The sequence below is a fragment of the Phycodurus eques genome, chromosome 7 (genome assembly GCF_024500275.1).
Source record: "Phycodurus eques isolate BA_2022a chromosome 7, UOR_Pequ_1.1, whole genome shotgun sequence".
NCBI classification, from domain to species: Eukaryota; Metazoa; Chordata; class Actinopteri; order Syngnathiformes; family Syngnathidae; genus Phycodurus; species Phycodurus eques.
In genome coordinates this window covers 24,849,866-24,865,899 of record NC_084531.1, presented here as the reverse complement: position 1 = coordinate 24,865,899, position 16,034 = coordinate 24,849,866, and positions in this window count along the sequence as shown.

Sequence of the window (16,034 nt, the reverse complement as noted above, 5' to 3'; positions counted from 1 at the left end):
TCTGTTAATGCCCAAAACGTGATTAGTGATTAGTCGACTTCAAGCTTTTAACGCCGATGCGGAGGAGTAAAGTCTAATCAATGAACAGTTTAACTCCTTTTGGACACAACTCTTTACAATACGGTGCATATCTCCACCTCTGTAAACTAAAACTCCGATAATAAACATATTCATTAACACCACCTGATAGTGTCAATAAAACCTGGTATTATTATCTTATGGGCAGGCCTTTATTCTAGTCAATTTGAATGAAGTGTCTTGTGAGGTTACGCGTCATCGAAAGTCAATTTTCCCTCATGTCCAAAATAATAAATTAAACGTTCCCATAGATATGACCATTTAAAAAAAGTATTGTCTGTGGACATGTGTGTGTGTGTGTAAGTGTGCGGCAAACAGCTATTACATTAAGTCTTCATTGATGCGACATGACACGCGCTGAGTTACAGGGCCTCTGTGTGCAGCAAACTTGGAGCTTGGACCGACCCTGACTGGCCTCGGAACACCTCGGTCATGACTCTCTGGTGGCAGGTGAAAACAGTTCGCAAATGTAAATAGTGTAAATCGAGCAGCCAGAGCAATGACATGCCGTCATTATTCATGTCGACTTAAGTCCATGGATCTTAAATGGAGTGAGTGTCCAATGTGTTTAAGTCAAACTGGGCCAAACTGCCAAATAAAATGACTTTATGTGAACTCTCTTGCTCTTATAACACATACATCTGCAAAATGAACGATTCAGGGCATTCAAAAATCTCTCCATTCTCAACAAATCTTATCCTGTTCAAGGTCGCCTATCCCAGCTGACTCCGGGCGAACGGCGGACTACACCCTGAACTGGTCGCCAGTCAGTCTTCTTTTCACTATGAGCCCGATAAAAAAAAAAAAAAATCCGGAAAAGGGAATTTGTGTAGAGGTTTTATCATACAAATACAGTATATGAGTGAAGTCTTTTTTTTCGTTGTGTCGAGTTATAGAAATTGGTATTTTATATAATTAACAATCAAAATGTTTGTACTTAGTGCATTTCAGAGTCTGTACTTGTTTACGTTAACTTAAGTAAAGGAGTTGAATCAGTACTTCTAGCGGGGTCTTTTTTTTTTTTTTTTTTTTTTTTTAAAACACATTTGTACTTCTTAAGTACAGCGTGTGAACACTCTTGCCACTGCTGTACTAATGTAATAAATTAGTGTCCGTGTTTTTTAAGAAAAGTGTGTTGGTTGGCAATTGTAGATTTTAACTTTTCAAAACAATGTTGACATGGCCTCACCGCACACACCAAAAAATAAAATAAATAAACGAGAAAGGCTCGTGTGGAGACCACATGTCGAATTCATTCAAGGTTGTTCGGTCATGCCTGCAGTACTGAGAAGGTTCAACATCAGAGTTTTTACATCTTTATTATCTCACATCAGTTTACGGGTGCAGTTTGGCATAAGGGCTATTATCTCACATCAACATCCCTACAGGCTTCTAATCTCCCTTTACATGCAGGATGAAGACACAGACACACACACACACAAACACACATATATACACAAAGCACAATTGTGGCGTTGAACTTTCCTGTCTCCAACCAACCACCAGCTAGATGTTTACAACGTACTGTCGCTACTCCATGTCAGTGCATGTTCGGTTTGTTCGTTTGTTTTTCAAGGCTCTGCTGGTGTTTTTCAAGAGTGATTTAGTTTTCCATGCAAGTAGAAGTGATGCAAGGTCACCACAGACACAAGGTCTCATTCACTCATGCCTAATCAGAAATGGCGACTCCCCTTTGTGCCATTCACCAGTTTTCTTATCTGTTGCTTACTTATGCGTTTGAATGACAACACGGTTGCAATGGAATTTAGTTAGTTTCCTCTTCTTCCATTATTCCCTTATGGAATCATATAATACAAAATATATTTTTTACAATCTTCACTGGGATGTGGGAGGAAACCAGAGCACCCACGCAGGAACATGCAAACTCCACACAGGCGAGGCCGGATTTGAACTCAGGTCTTCAGAACTGGGAGGCAGATGTGCTAACCAGTCATCCACCATGCCACCTAACATATACATGTTAAATATAACTATTATATATTGTATATTAAAATATATGGAACGGCTCGCCATGCGACTTGACTCGGGACTTTAGGGCAAAGACCTGAGACTTTTCTTGGGACTTGCAAAGCAATGACTTGGTCCCACCCGGATTCGGTCGGTATAAAAAGAAGCACTGATTTCAGTACCCATCCCTACTTGTGAGTGGCACATTTCTTGAAAAGGTAGTTTTATATGTATAAAAGTGAATTTTATACATCATAAATGTCAGTCAATATGTTTTACAATTCTAATACTCCAAATGCTGTTTGAGTTGCCATTTGTTCCTTTTTGTGTACGCATACATTTGGTGAAAGGATACGCGGGCTACGCAAGCTGCACTGTTTCTACTCAAATAAATGCAATTCCACTGAAGTGAGTTAAAGTAGAAACCAGAGTGCCTGATTTAAACGTAATGCAGTGTTTTCCCACATCCTTGAAGGTAAGGTAAGCTGTGTAAAGTACAAAAGAAACATCATTTTATACGTACCTCACCAGAGAAAAGTGAAGCAGGCTGTGTCTGCTGGCGCCCGGTGAATGTGCGCTCTATGCTCTGTCAGACAGAAGAATGAGCTGCTTTATTGCTTCTGCTGTGGGCTTCCAGTCATCACAGCTATCCCTTAGGCAAAAAGGAGCAGACTAATGTATTAGGTTTTATATCGTTCCTTATGAATAGAAATTCATTGTTGGCCTGTTAGTACCAGGAGAAGGCTTGGTTTTACTACAATGCACTGAAAGTTTAGTTACCATGGACAGTCTACATCCGTACATCTTTTGCACCTCACTTGGGAGCTTAAAGTAACTCCACACCTACTTAAAATATTGCGCGACTTGTCTCATCCAAACGTAATGTGAATGAACCAGAACTCAGCGGAGTCTTAACTTGCTGATGCCTTTTGTTCCACGCAAACCTTTGAGGTTTTATCATCACATTTCTGACCATCTTGAACATTGAGCTCCCTTTTTAATTTCACACACTGAGCTTTTTTTAGGGTGTCGGTTGTCCCAATTTATCTACAATTATATCCATCCGTGGCAATGTTTAAACTGGCATAGCCATTTTATTAGGTACTCCTGCACAATCAGTACATCTGTATCAAATAGTTTGCTAGTATGTTTGGTTAGATTTGAGAGGTTTTTTTTTTTTTTTTTCCCCAATGTGGTATTAATATAACATCATCAGCACAGAGAGACAATGAGGCAAACCAGGACGAGAACTGATCGGCTGACACAAGGAGCGCACCTGACAAGACCAGGTTGGACAATGGCATGACAAGCACCCGGGGAAGACACAAACAGAAGACAGGAAAAAACAAAACTTCAGATAACAACACAAAACAAAATCAAATCGCAACATAATCCACCCAAAAAAGGAAAGGGAAATGACGTGTCCAATGTCAACCCAGACACAGATCATGACAGCATCTTATGAAGACGTATGCGAATATCTCAATTCTACTGATCCCCCCGTTCCTCCCGATTCTACGACATCAGCAGGCGGAATGATGACACAGCGTTAAAGGGCTTTGAGTACCTTGAGGTAGAAAAGCACTATACAAATCTGCCATTTTGTATTTGTGTGTTTCAATGTTCGGATAAACGTCTTAAAAGTGCTTCAGTGACGGTGATTTTCTTTGCAAAGTCATTACAGTACCTTAATGGTTCCATTTTTATTATCACTTTATCAGCGGGGCGGCATATCCAAAGCTCGCAACACAAAGCAAAATCTTGCTTGCTTGGTTTTCTGTGCCTGAGTGCCTTTTGAATTTTCTTTTTTGACGTATCTCTTGTATTTGGATCTCGTAAGATTGTATACCTAAGTATACCTAACGTTGTTGTTGATAAGAGTCCATCCTCAGCACAGGATTTCTTGATGTCGTACAGGGAAAATGAACTGTGAATTAAGTGTTTTTTTTTTTTTTTTTTCTTTTTCATTATGATTTGTATTGCGATGCTAGGAACTCGCTGAATGTTCGGCTGTACAGTATTAAGAAACAAAATCGTTACTGTGTTCCATTTTGCCTCAACATCCATCCATCCATGCTCTATAACACTTGTCCTCATTATGGTCATGGGTGAGTCGGAGCCTAGCCCAGCTGACTTTGGGCAAAAATCTTCAACGAACCCAACATGCATGTTTTGGAAGGAAGCCAGAGTGTCCAGAGAAACATGGAGAGAACATGTAAACTCAACACAGGAGGGCCTGAACCAAGATTTCAACCCAGAACCTTTCGACTGTGAGGCAGATGTTGTTAACTGCCAGTCAAGATCAACCATCAATTAAAAGTAGTCCGAGTTCAAATCACGAAATGAATCATCAAGATCCTCCCTAGTACATCCATCCATCCATCCATCCATCCATTCATCCATTTTCTGAGCCGCTTCACCTCACTAGGGTTGCGGGCGTGCTGGAGCCTATCCCAGCTGTCATCGGGCAGGAGGCAGGGTACACCCTCAACTGGTTGCTAGCCAATCGCAGGGCACATACACACAGACAACCATTTGCACTCACAGTCACACCTACGGGCAATTTAGAGTCTCCAATTTATGCATGTTTTTTGGGATGTGAGAGGAAACCGGAGTGCCCGGAGAAAACCCACGCAGGCACGGAGAGAACATGCAAACTCCACACAGTCGGGGGCGGGGATTGAACCCGGGTCCTCAGAACTGTGAGGCTGACCCTCTACCCAGTCGTCCACCGTGCTGCCGTCCCTAGTACATTCGAATCTGAATATACCTGGAACTCCTGCAAGTGTTTTTAAACCCAGCGGCAACTCTCTTTGTTACTGGAGCCCGTTGCGGCCACAGAGGGTGACATCATGTACTGCGTGCACTTGTACTGCTGATGGCAGCAGGACAGTAAGGCGATCTCAAGGCTATCTGCGGGCCATCGGCATCATCCAGACTATCTGTGACACGTCTGGCATGTTCCGAGCAAAGGGCCAGATTCGGTCTCCTTTTCCATGACTGTCTCTTCAAATCAAAGTTGAACCTCAATGGCATGCCCTCCATTGCAAAGAAGTGATCTCCTCCAAGTATGTATTTTGGTTTAATCCCCGGCTGCTCTGTGTGTTTCCACATGCCACCAAGTTCCTTGACAGCGGTGCTTTATGGTGCAACAGGCCCTGCCAATGCTTAGAATGCCAGCACGCAACTTCAGGCAGCCAGTCGTTTGTCACATCTCACTTTTGCAGTCAGTCACGCTGTCAGATGAAATTGACCCGCTCTTTCATAAAAGAAAACCCTCGAAATCTTAGACAAGAATCAGAACAAGGCACACGTCTGTCTGTCCTGTGCCCCCAACCTCTTATGCACACAATCCTCCCCCCTCAAAAGGCAACCCCCGCCACCATATGCCAGAAATTATCATACAAGTTTCTCTTTGTATCCATATTTAACCATGATGGAGAAGAATTGAGCCTTTATATGAGGGGCAGCTTGTGTGTTTATCCAGCAGCAGCGGCACCAGGAAACAAGAGAAAGCCCCCATTGCTGCTGGAGCGGGCAGGAAAAGGTTGGAGACTGCGAGGCTGGCGGGACGAGAGGTGAACGGCGAGCAAGAGAGAAAAAGAAAGAGTCTTTCAGGGACACTCGTTTAGTAACCTGGGATTTTTATGGTTTTTACATTTTTAGGAAAACACGCAGACCTCTGGGTATGGCATTTAGGACCAAAACAAAGATGTCTTTTACCATCGAGTTGCCTGTGAGTCCTAGGACTCATTTAAAACACAAAAACACAAGCGGAAAAATTACAATGGCACAATTAAAAAAAAAAAAAAAAGTCTTACATTTTGATAAGGAATTTTGGGAAAAATATATATACTATAATCTAAAGTCTTGCAGAAGTTCAGAGTACAACCATGACCTTAAAACAAACAAAGGGGGCTGGGGTCCCCAAACATCTCATAAAAACGGATTAGTCAAGTTTTCTTCGATTCAAAGCAATAATTACCACTTTAATTTTAATTCACATGCTTCAAAACATGTTAAATTACGCACTCACCTTTTGCCAAAATGAACCAAAGTACAGTACTTGAGGAAATGTATTTAGTTACATGTGGATGTGGAGGGCCCCTTGACAGTGGTTGCCTTGGGCCCCCAAATGACTAGCTACACCCCTGCCTTAAATGAGACATTGGCATATTATATGCTTTTTATTGTTTTTGTGGCTTTTATTCTCAAAGGACCAGACCTCAACAAGGAGTTTGCAAGAAGAACAAGAAGACAAGAAGATGAATGAAAGTACACCTTAAGTTACGTCAAGCAAGCATTCACAGCAGTAAGATTCTATCGTCACTTGGTGGCAGTTAAGAATGTTAAAATGTTACTTTAGAAATCTTTACAAAGGTTGTTCTCAAATTTGCCATGTGGAAAATAGCTCTTTTTTAATGTTCCTGATTTTCAGCTCTGGTTCTGCACTTGACAATGAAAACATAGCTAATTTGAATCTCACGTCCGTCTCGTTCAAGTTGAACGATTTATGCAGCCTTTGTGTAAGTCCCTGCACTTGACTGTGACTTGGTCCTTCCTGGTAGTCTGTAGACATGTTCCAATCCAGCAGAAGTTATTTATGGTGAGGAGTGGGACAGGTATTGGTGCTTAATACTCTCAGAAGCCTCGGAAGAGCGCAGCTACACTTGGTGTCAACTATAATATAAGGGACAAAATTCACAGTTCATTTGGGGCTATTGTCGAGTGTCCAAAATTATTGCATCATATCGTCCATTCAGCAGAGCAATTTTGGTGCTCTCTGAATAATCTAATGGTTGACTTGAATTCGGTCACAAGAAGGAGTCATGCTATATGCCTATCAACTATGACCCAAAAAAAAACTTTTAAGTCTGCATTTTCATGCAACTGTGTCATTTCAGCACACTGTGACACTGCTTTTCCGGGTGTTGCATAACAATAATAAACGTGATAAAAGTTTGAAGTGCAATGTTACGCAGGATGTGCACATACTGTACCTGTACATCCAATTGCCATTCACTCGGGACAAATTAAATTAAACAAAACATGGCTTGCGTGTGGTTAGTGGCCTATCCAAAACGATTGGTGCGGCAGATTTATTTTGGGGAACTCGGTAACATTATTGTATGTCTTCCACTAACACCTCCATCACTTCAAACTTCTTTTTGCGCTTGCGATGCACTCCCAAATGTTGCATGGTGAAAACAATCAGCATTACCTAAACGGCAAAACGCTTTTAAATTGTTTCCACCTATTTCCAACAATGCGCGCAATCTGTTACAGCAAATTAGCAACCGTTATTTGGGATTTAGTATAACCATACAAAGTGAATCATATGCGACATGTACATTGTATGAGTGAACGCAATTAAATTAAATCTTCGTAAATAAAGTCCTACACTATATCCTATTCATTCTTTTCCACTATGCTTATAAAACAAGATATTCAAAATATTTATGGAATTGTAGCATTTCAAAGCCATTACGGGAAGATATTCTGCAAAGTGTGAGCCAGGAAATTACAAAGTGTAGGAATGAAGGCTTTTGTAAACAGGCCCTGATGGATCTGTGTTTTTGCAGTGTCAAAACCGAGCCAGGACTGAAACGAGCCTCGTCATGACCCGTTGGCCTTGGTTGCGCATTCAGGCCGCTTCGCATGGCATGAGGTTTTGATGGTTTTAAACCACAGTGACCTTCGTGCTCTTTTTGCTTTGTTTTGGGTCTTTTTCTATTCCAAAACGAGACACTGGATCACTTATGAAGGGCTCCCTTGTTCGCTTACAATAATAAAGACAGAAAAGCATGAAAGTGTGAGTGTGCCTGGGCCTAAAGAGAATCCTGTCTCAATTCCTCCACGATGGACCTGCCTATTAGCTGTCTTGTGTTAGCCTAGTGGTGGCTTAAGTCTTCTACCTTTGCTGCTGTAAGTCTAATTTCTGCAAGCCACAGTGGATCAGGATGTGTTTCAATGCGCATTTAGCTTTCTGTCATTTGTGTTGACATTTTATACCTCGTTTTCTGACTTTATTCTGTACTGTTGATTGTTCCTTCGATAGTTTACACTCTTTACTACAAAGCATATGGTAATACAACCCCAATTCCAATGAAGTTGGGACGTTGTGTTAAACATAAATTAAAACAATGATTTGCAAATCGGCGGCACGGTGGACGACTGGTAAGAGCGTCAGCCTCACAGTTCTGAGGACCCGGGTTCAATCCCCGGCACCGACTGTGTGGAGTTTGCATGGTCCCCCCGTGCCTGCGTGGGTTTTTACCGGGCACTCCGGTTTCCTCCCACATCCCAAAAACATGCATAAATTGGAGACTCTAAATTGCCCGTAGGTGTGCATGCGAGTGCGAATGGTTGTCTGTTTGTATGTGCCCTGCGATTGGCTGGCAACCAGTTCAGGGTGTACCCCGCCTCCTGCCTGATGACAGCTGGGATGGGATCCAGCACACCCGCGACCCTAAGTGAGGAGAAGCGGCTCAGAAAATGGATGGATGGATGGATGGATTTGCAAATCATGTCTAACCTATATTTTATTGAATACACGACATAGACAAGATATTTAATGTTCAAACTGATCAATTTGATTGTTTTTAGCAAATAATCATAAACTCAGAATTTTATGGCTGCAACACGTTCCAAAAAAGCTGGGACAGGTGGCAAAAAAGAAAAAAGAGAAAGTTGAGGAATGCTCATCAAACACCTGCTTGGAACATCCCACAGGTGAACAAGCTAATTGGGAACAGATGGGTGCCATGATTGGGTATAATAGGAGCTTCCCCCAATTGCTCAGTCATTCACAAGCAAAGATGGGGCGAGGCACACTTCTTTGTGAGCAAGTGCGTGAGTCCATAATATATCAAAAGGTTCAGAGAATCTGGAGAAATCACTGCATGTATGCGGCAAGGCCGAAAGCCCAACATTGAATGCCCGTGACCTTCAATCCCTCAGGTGGCACTGCATCAAAAACCTGACATCAATATGAAAAGGATATCACCACATGGGCTCAGGAACACTTGAGAAAACCAATGTCAGTATATACAGTTCGGCGCTACAGCCGTACGTTCTCTGGGCCCGAGCCAAAGATGGACTGATGCAAAGTGGAAGAGTGTTACGTGGTCCGACAAGTCCACATTTCAAATTGTTTTTGGAAATTGTGGACGTCGTGTCTTCCGGGCCAACGAGGAAAAGAACCATCCGGACTGTTATGGACGCAAAGTTCAAAAGCCAGCATCTGTGATGGTATGGGGCTGTGTTAGTGCCAATGGCATGGGTAACTTACACATCTGTTAAGGCACCATTAATGCTGAAAGGTACATACAGGTTTTGGAGAAACATGCTGCCATCCAAGCAACGTCTTTTTCATGGACGCCCCTTCTTATTTCTGCAAGACAATGCCAAGCCACATTTTGCACTTGTTACAACAGCGTGGCTTCGTAGTAAAAGAGTGCGGGTACTAGACGGGTTTGGCTGCAGTCCAGACCTGTCTCCCATTGAAAATGTGTGGAGCATTATGAAGCGTAAAATACGACAACGGAGACCCCGGACTGTTGAACAGCTGAAGCTGTACATCAAACAAGAATGGGAAAGAATTCCACCTACAAAGCTTCAACAATAAGTGTCCTCAGTTCCCAAACGTTTATTGAATGTTGTTAAAAGAAAAGGTGATGTAACACAGTGGTAAACATGACCCTGTCCCAGCTTTTTTAGAATGTGTTGCAGCTATAAAATTCTAGGTTAATGATCATTTGCTAAAAACAATCAAGTTTATCAGTTTGAACACTAAATATCTTGTCTTTGTAGTGTATTCAATTAAATATAGGTCGAACATGATTTGCAAATCATCAGATTAATCTTCATTTGCCAAGTATGTCCAAAAAACACACAAGGAATTTGTCTCCGGTAGTTGGAGCCGCTCTAGTACGACAACAGACAGTCAATTGACAGAGAACACTTTTGAGACATAAAGACATTGAGAAAAACAGTCACTGAGCAATAAAGGGTTGCTAGTTATCTGGTAATGCCGGTACAATTTGTTTGTTTTTTTGACAATTGTGCAAAAAATGCAGAGTCCTCTAGCATTTAGAGCAATCTCGCAATAGTCCGGTGCAATGACCATTGTGCAAAGGGCGCCGAGACTTCAAGGAGTGTATGCGGTTTAAAGTGACAAGTAGTGCAATAATCTGGGACAATGTTGATTGTGCAAATGTTGCAGATACTCCTCAATCAGTGTGGAAATGGAGCAGATGCTATTCTGGCATGAGTGGCCAGTATTGGTCAACAACAGATATGCAAATAGTGCGGCGTGGCGAGACTACTACAGTGAGTGCATGAGTAGTATATAATTGGCCCGAAAGAAATGTGACAACAAACTCAGACAAAAGAAATTGGCAGCATGTTGCAATGGAATTGTAAGTTAGCTGTTTAAGAAGTTGATGGCAAGAGGGAAGAAGCTGTTGGAATGTCTGCTAGTTCGAGTTTGCATTGATCGGTAGCGCCTACCTGAGGGAAGGGGCTGGAATGTGGAGGGTCAGAGGATTTTGCACGGTCTTGTCTTAGTTCTGGCAGCGTATATTCTGTTTTTATTTATGTTTAACACAACATCCCAACTTCATTGGAATTGGGGTTGTATGTTTTGGCACTACAGCTACGCAGCCAACGTATGCAGGCCAAATTTGAAATAATTCATAAGTGAGAGTGTGTTCAACCAATTTGTCACACAGTGTGTTCAGAGTGTGTGTTCAACCGGAAGCTTTTAAAAAAATTAGCAGGTCTATTTGTTTTGCTGATTCTTTGTAAGTACCCATTTACAATTAAAATAATCGCTTTTATGTATGAGGTACATCAGTTTTGACAATTTGACAATTTTCCATAACAAAAATTATCAACTTATTGTGATAGACGCAACGTGCTGTGCTGTAAAAAAGAAGCCAAATATCCATCTACAACTGTGTGCTGTGTTATTAATTGCCACGCATTATTTGATACATGTACAGTAAAATCATGTCATAACATTATCAGTGTGTCTGTAAAGTCCCAAAACAACTGTTGGGAACATCCTTGGAAGCATAACTTTCATTTTTTTGTTAAAAGAAATGGAGGTAGGAAGTTGTACACAAACATAGCCTCATAGACACAAATCACATTTTTAGTATTTTTAATTTTTTTTTGTACTCCAGACTGACGTTTTAGCATTTGCATCCTTTTTATGTAAATCCTACACAATGCCACCAATATACTGTACGGCACAGGAACGTGAAGTGTGACGTTTGCGTGCTGAACGTGTGGTTGCAAAAACATTTACACAGAGGCTCAGTCATTCTTGGGGCACATGCACTAATACAAACATCCCATTCCACGCTCTACCATGAGAGAGCAACCATTGATAGGTTTGGCTTGGTTGTTTTCACTGCAGTGACCCTCACGAGATTTGTGGGGTTGGGGGTTCTCCTAAAAAAAAAATATATATGCTTTGCCTATCCTTAAACCAGCTCTCATATAAAAATCTCATAAACATAAAATGTTCACACAAACATGTGCACACAACACTTTTTCTATTTTTACTCTTCAAATGCCATTTTATGGAAATGAGCGGCCAAAACGGCAACATTTTCGTCTGTTCCGTTCTCTGTTGCCAGATTGTTAGACTGTTTTAGTGTGTTTTTATGTGTTGCTATTTACTGTGGTCAAGTTCTTTTTGCACTTGTGTGACAATTTGGAATGTTAAAATCGAAAGAGGTGTGAGATGTGTTACACTAGTTTTTAATTTGCTATTATAATTATGCATGAGTATTATTTTGTTTTAGCCCTGCTGTTGTTTTTGTTTCTTACCAAATTTTCATGGGTAAATGTCACCCACTCACATGGAAAAAATATAACAAAAGCACAATGCTAATTGAATTTAAAAAAAAAAATCTCATACAAAAAAATGGAACCAGCAGAATTTGTTTCATTAATAAAATAATATTATATATATATATATATATATATATATATATATATATATATATATATATATTTTTTTTTTTTCTTTCTGTTGGTTCCATTTTTTTTTTCAAAGAAATGGAACCAGCAGAATTAGTTTCATTAATAAAATAATATTATATATATATATATATATATATATATATATATTTTTTTTTTTTTTTTTCCTGCTGGTTCCATTTTTTATGCTATATAAATTTGTAGATTTAAAAACAGACCAATTTGACCCACAACACAGAGAGTTAATATTAAGGGTGGTTAACTGATTTAACAAATGTTAAATTGTTACTTTAACAAAATCATCTGTACCATTAATAAGGGTTTGTAATAATGACAGTTTGATCCTGGAATTTATAATTTTTTCTATTTGTATTTTATTTATTTATTTATTTATTTTTTAATGCGAACAAGCATGCCCAGCATCCTGAAATTGTGCTTGATTTCAAAGGTTCCACTGTAATTTCACAAATACAGAAATTTTCCTTTTTTTATTGTCTTTCATAAATCTGTAAGTGGAGACTGGCAACATTTGTGCTTAGATAGTGTTTCTTCGATGAAATCTATTATGACTTTGTTTTTTGTTTTGTTAGTGTTTTTGTGATTGTTGTTGTTTATTGATATTTTTGGTCATTGTTCTGTTAATTTCCCATTCATTTCCAAGTGGGATAGTGAGTAACATTTGACTTGATCGAATTAGTAGGGGTTATTCCAGCACCATCTGTTGCTTTGTTATGTGCAGCGGCCATTGGTATGGACTGGTGGTGTTTGGAACGATCTTCACGATGACCTGACTTTTTGTGAGGCCGACAAGTCACAACGGTCTCCACAAAGATAGATATAAACACACATTAACACGTGCGCTCACCCTTCCAATGGCGACTCTTTCCACCTGATTTGCTCATCCATCCACAGCTTATAAATAGGACTTGTCGGACTTACAGTGTGGGTGCTTACAGGGTGGGCAGATTTGAGGGGGGGAAGGTGTTTGTTAGAGGGCAATGGAGGGTCAAAGATAGTTGATATTCCTCCACTTGTCCTCTAACTGCTCTCACCCTGAATATATCTCCTCTGATTGTGTGCTTGGGCTTTGACAGCTTTGTTTCACATGCACTTCTCTGTAAAAATCTCTCTAAGGACAGCATGTGTTCTCCTTCACTCAACCCCGTGTAACATGTGCCACTCTCTGTGCCATTCACTCACACACTCCCTATTTCCACTTCTCTACAGCTGACAGCATGTAATCGAAATGGTAAAACACATGAAAATATGACAAATGGAAGGGGCGGGGGTTCCGATGGAGTCGGGCTGCCAGTCTGTAATCAGACACGGCAAATGGTTGGAGATATTTGTGCTTCATCACCATCTTGACTGTGATAGACCCGAAGCGTCTCACTCTCCCCTGGAAAGAACTACACACTTGGCTGCACTGCAAAATGAGTCAACATGTTAAAAAAAATGAATAATGACTGCTTGGCTTGCACATGTTGGATTTCCCAAAAGAGTCCCTGAGAAACTGGATATGCAGATTAGCGGGATTAAAGTCGATTCATGACATGAAACGCTAAGTGAGAGGAGAGCAAGAAATAAATGTTAAACTTGTCGAAGAGTATCATTTTTGTTTCTCTCGTAGGTGCCTGTGCGCGTGCATGCGCGTGTGTGCGTGCGTAAGATTACTGTTCGCTCTCTGGTCTAAACACGCCTGCAGGCTCCAACTTCCCGGTGCCATGCTGGAGGCCAGTGTTGTTAATAAAACAAGAGATAACACAGGAATCAAGATAAGAAAGGAAGGTAATGTACTGGGCAAGGATCTGCAAGTGATCAACAATACTCAAATGTGTCAAGTGTGACAACATGGGAGTGGGTTTATCACTTAGTGTTTCACAGATTAGTATGAGAAGAAACCTTGTTAAATTTACAGTACTATAAATACGTCCAACCTTTAGTGTGGTCAGCTTGTCCTGCGTCCCCTACATTGAACAACTCAAATACATTCTGTTAAATAAAAGCTTTTTTTGCATCTCCACTTAAACTCAGACACTCAGGCTTCCTTTACAATCTAGTGGAATCAATCAAATCCTGCCTTTACAAAGATGATGCCCAGCTTTGGTTCACACAGTCAGAGGAGGTAATGCAGTGGTGTAGAACTTAGTTACTTACGAGCAATCGTCTTGGAATGTCCAGTGTGAATCGCGCGCTTGAGGACGTGCCACAATCTCAATCGGGTTGAGGTCAGGACTCTGACTGGACCACTCACCCATCTTCAGTTTAGCTTCATTCAGCAGAGAGATGGTTTTAAGTTCTCCTGCAAAAATGTTTTCATTAACTTGGGAATTACTTTTTCTGTTGATGATAGATCGACCCAAATAGCCCCTGTCCAAACAAAGCAACAGATGCCACTATATTAACCTCTACTAATTCTAGCCAGTCAAAGGGTACTCAGTATCCCACTTGGCTATTAATGTAACAGAACAATGATCAAAAATAACAATAACAAAAACACAAAAAACAAATCATATAACAAATTTATTCCAAATTTCATTCAAGAAAACAAATATCTAAGCACAAATGAGAGACTTTTACGTGCCTATGAACCGAAACAAAAGGTTCCGACAATTATCATAAAACATCCCACCCCTAGTTACGTAACTTAGGTGTACTAAAACGTTCACAATAACAGCATTTTTATTTGTAATCGTCCCAAACCAGTCTATGAAACTGAATGTTTGACCAGCTAGCTAAACTGTTAAATTACCTTACCTGTCATTGTGAATTTTGTAGAGACGGATAAAGTTCGACATCATTGTTTTTGTGTCTTAAATTGCGCGGGTTGCGAACCATGCAGGTTGCCATCCACTTTTTGCAGACTTCATCGACAACGTAATCCTTGAATCCAAATTATATCATCTTGGGCGCGTCCATCAGGTGGCTACGTCACACTGGCAAGTGCGCAACAACGCAGACTGGGTTGCCAGGTTGGCGCGAATGACCACCCAAAACGTTTCTTACTTTCAAAAATAAACAAATTAAAAAAGCAAACTGGCGCAATTAAAATGCAGATTTCCAACTCTAAACGACAAAACTTGTCAAGTCATGTAGTTCAAGTCAAGTCTTTCTAAAGTATTTAGCAAGCAAGTTGAAAGTCATAAAACTGGCAACTCCAGTCGATTCGAGTCAAGTCATTTGACTCGAGTCCCCCCCATCTCTGGTAATGATATTCAATACAACAACTCTATCAAATATTCTGCTTATGCAAAGATAATAATGTTCAGTTTTGATTGACACTCCCAGAGAGGTGTTAATTTAACAATATGTTTATTAGTTCTAGTTTGCAGTGGTGAAGAACTATATTGCATCATACTAAGAGTTGTTCCTAATATTTTTGACTCTCCTGTAATCAAGGTAAGCAAAATATTAGAAATAGTATGATGATGCCGTACAGTGCTACAAACAATTGTAAAGCAAAAAATTGCTGTGTTAACAAGACAGGGAAGCATGCGAGAGAGAGAACTTGACAGACGTCTAGTTGAAACATGACCCCATGTCGGTGGGGGCTCCCTCCTTCAACCAAGGGGCTAAAATTGGCAGTGCCAACTTGTTGAGGCAATGCTTTAAAACAGAGTCATTCTTTTCTTTGTCGTCATGAGTTTGTGATTTGACTCCTTTTTGTTTACTCTTCCGAGATGATTTCTTTTTCCTAAATGTTTTTTTAACATCTCAGAGAGAAGGCACTGGACACGTGGCATCGGCTTGAGCAAAGACTTACCTAGCTTCGGGACTACAGTGGAACCTCGGTCCACAAATTTAATTCATTCGCGACTTGGTTTGCAAACGGAAACGCAATGAATCTGTTCCTGCCCGAAGTTATGTTTACTTGTTTTTGCTGATGTGTAGTTAAAAAATAAATACAGTACAATATAGAAATAAATGAAAACACACTTTATTATCAAGAAATAATATGGTGTGTTCTCTAGAAAATAACTGTTAACGTCTTAGCC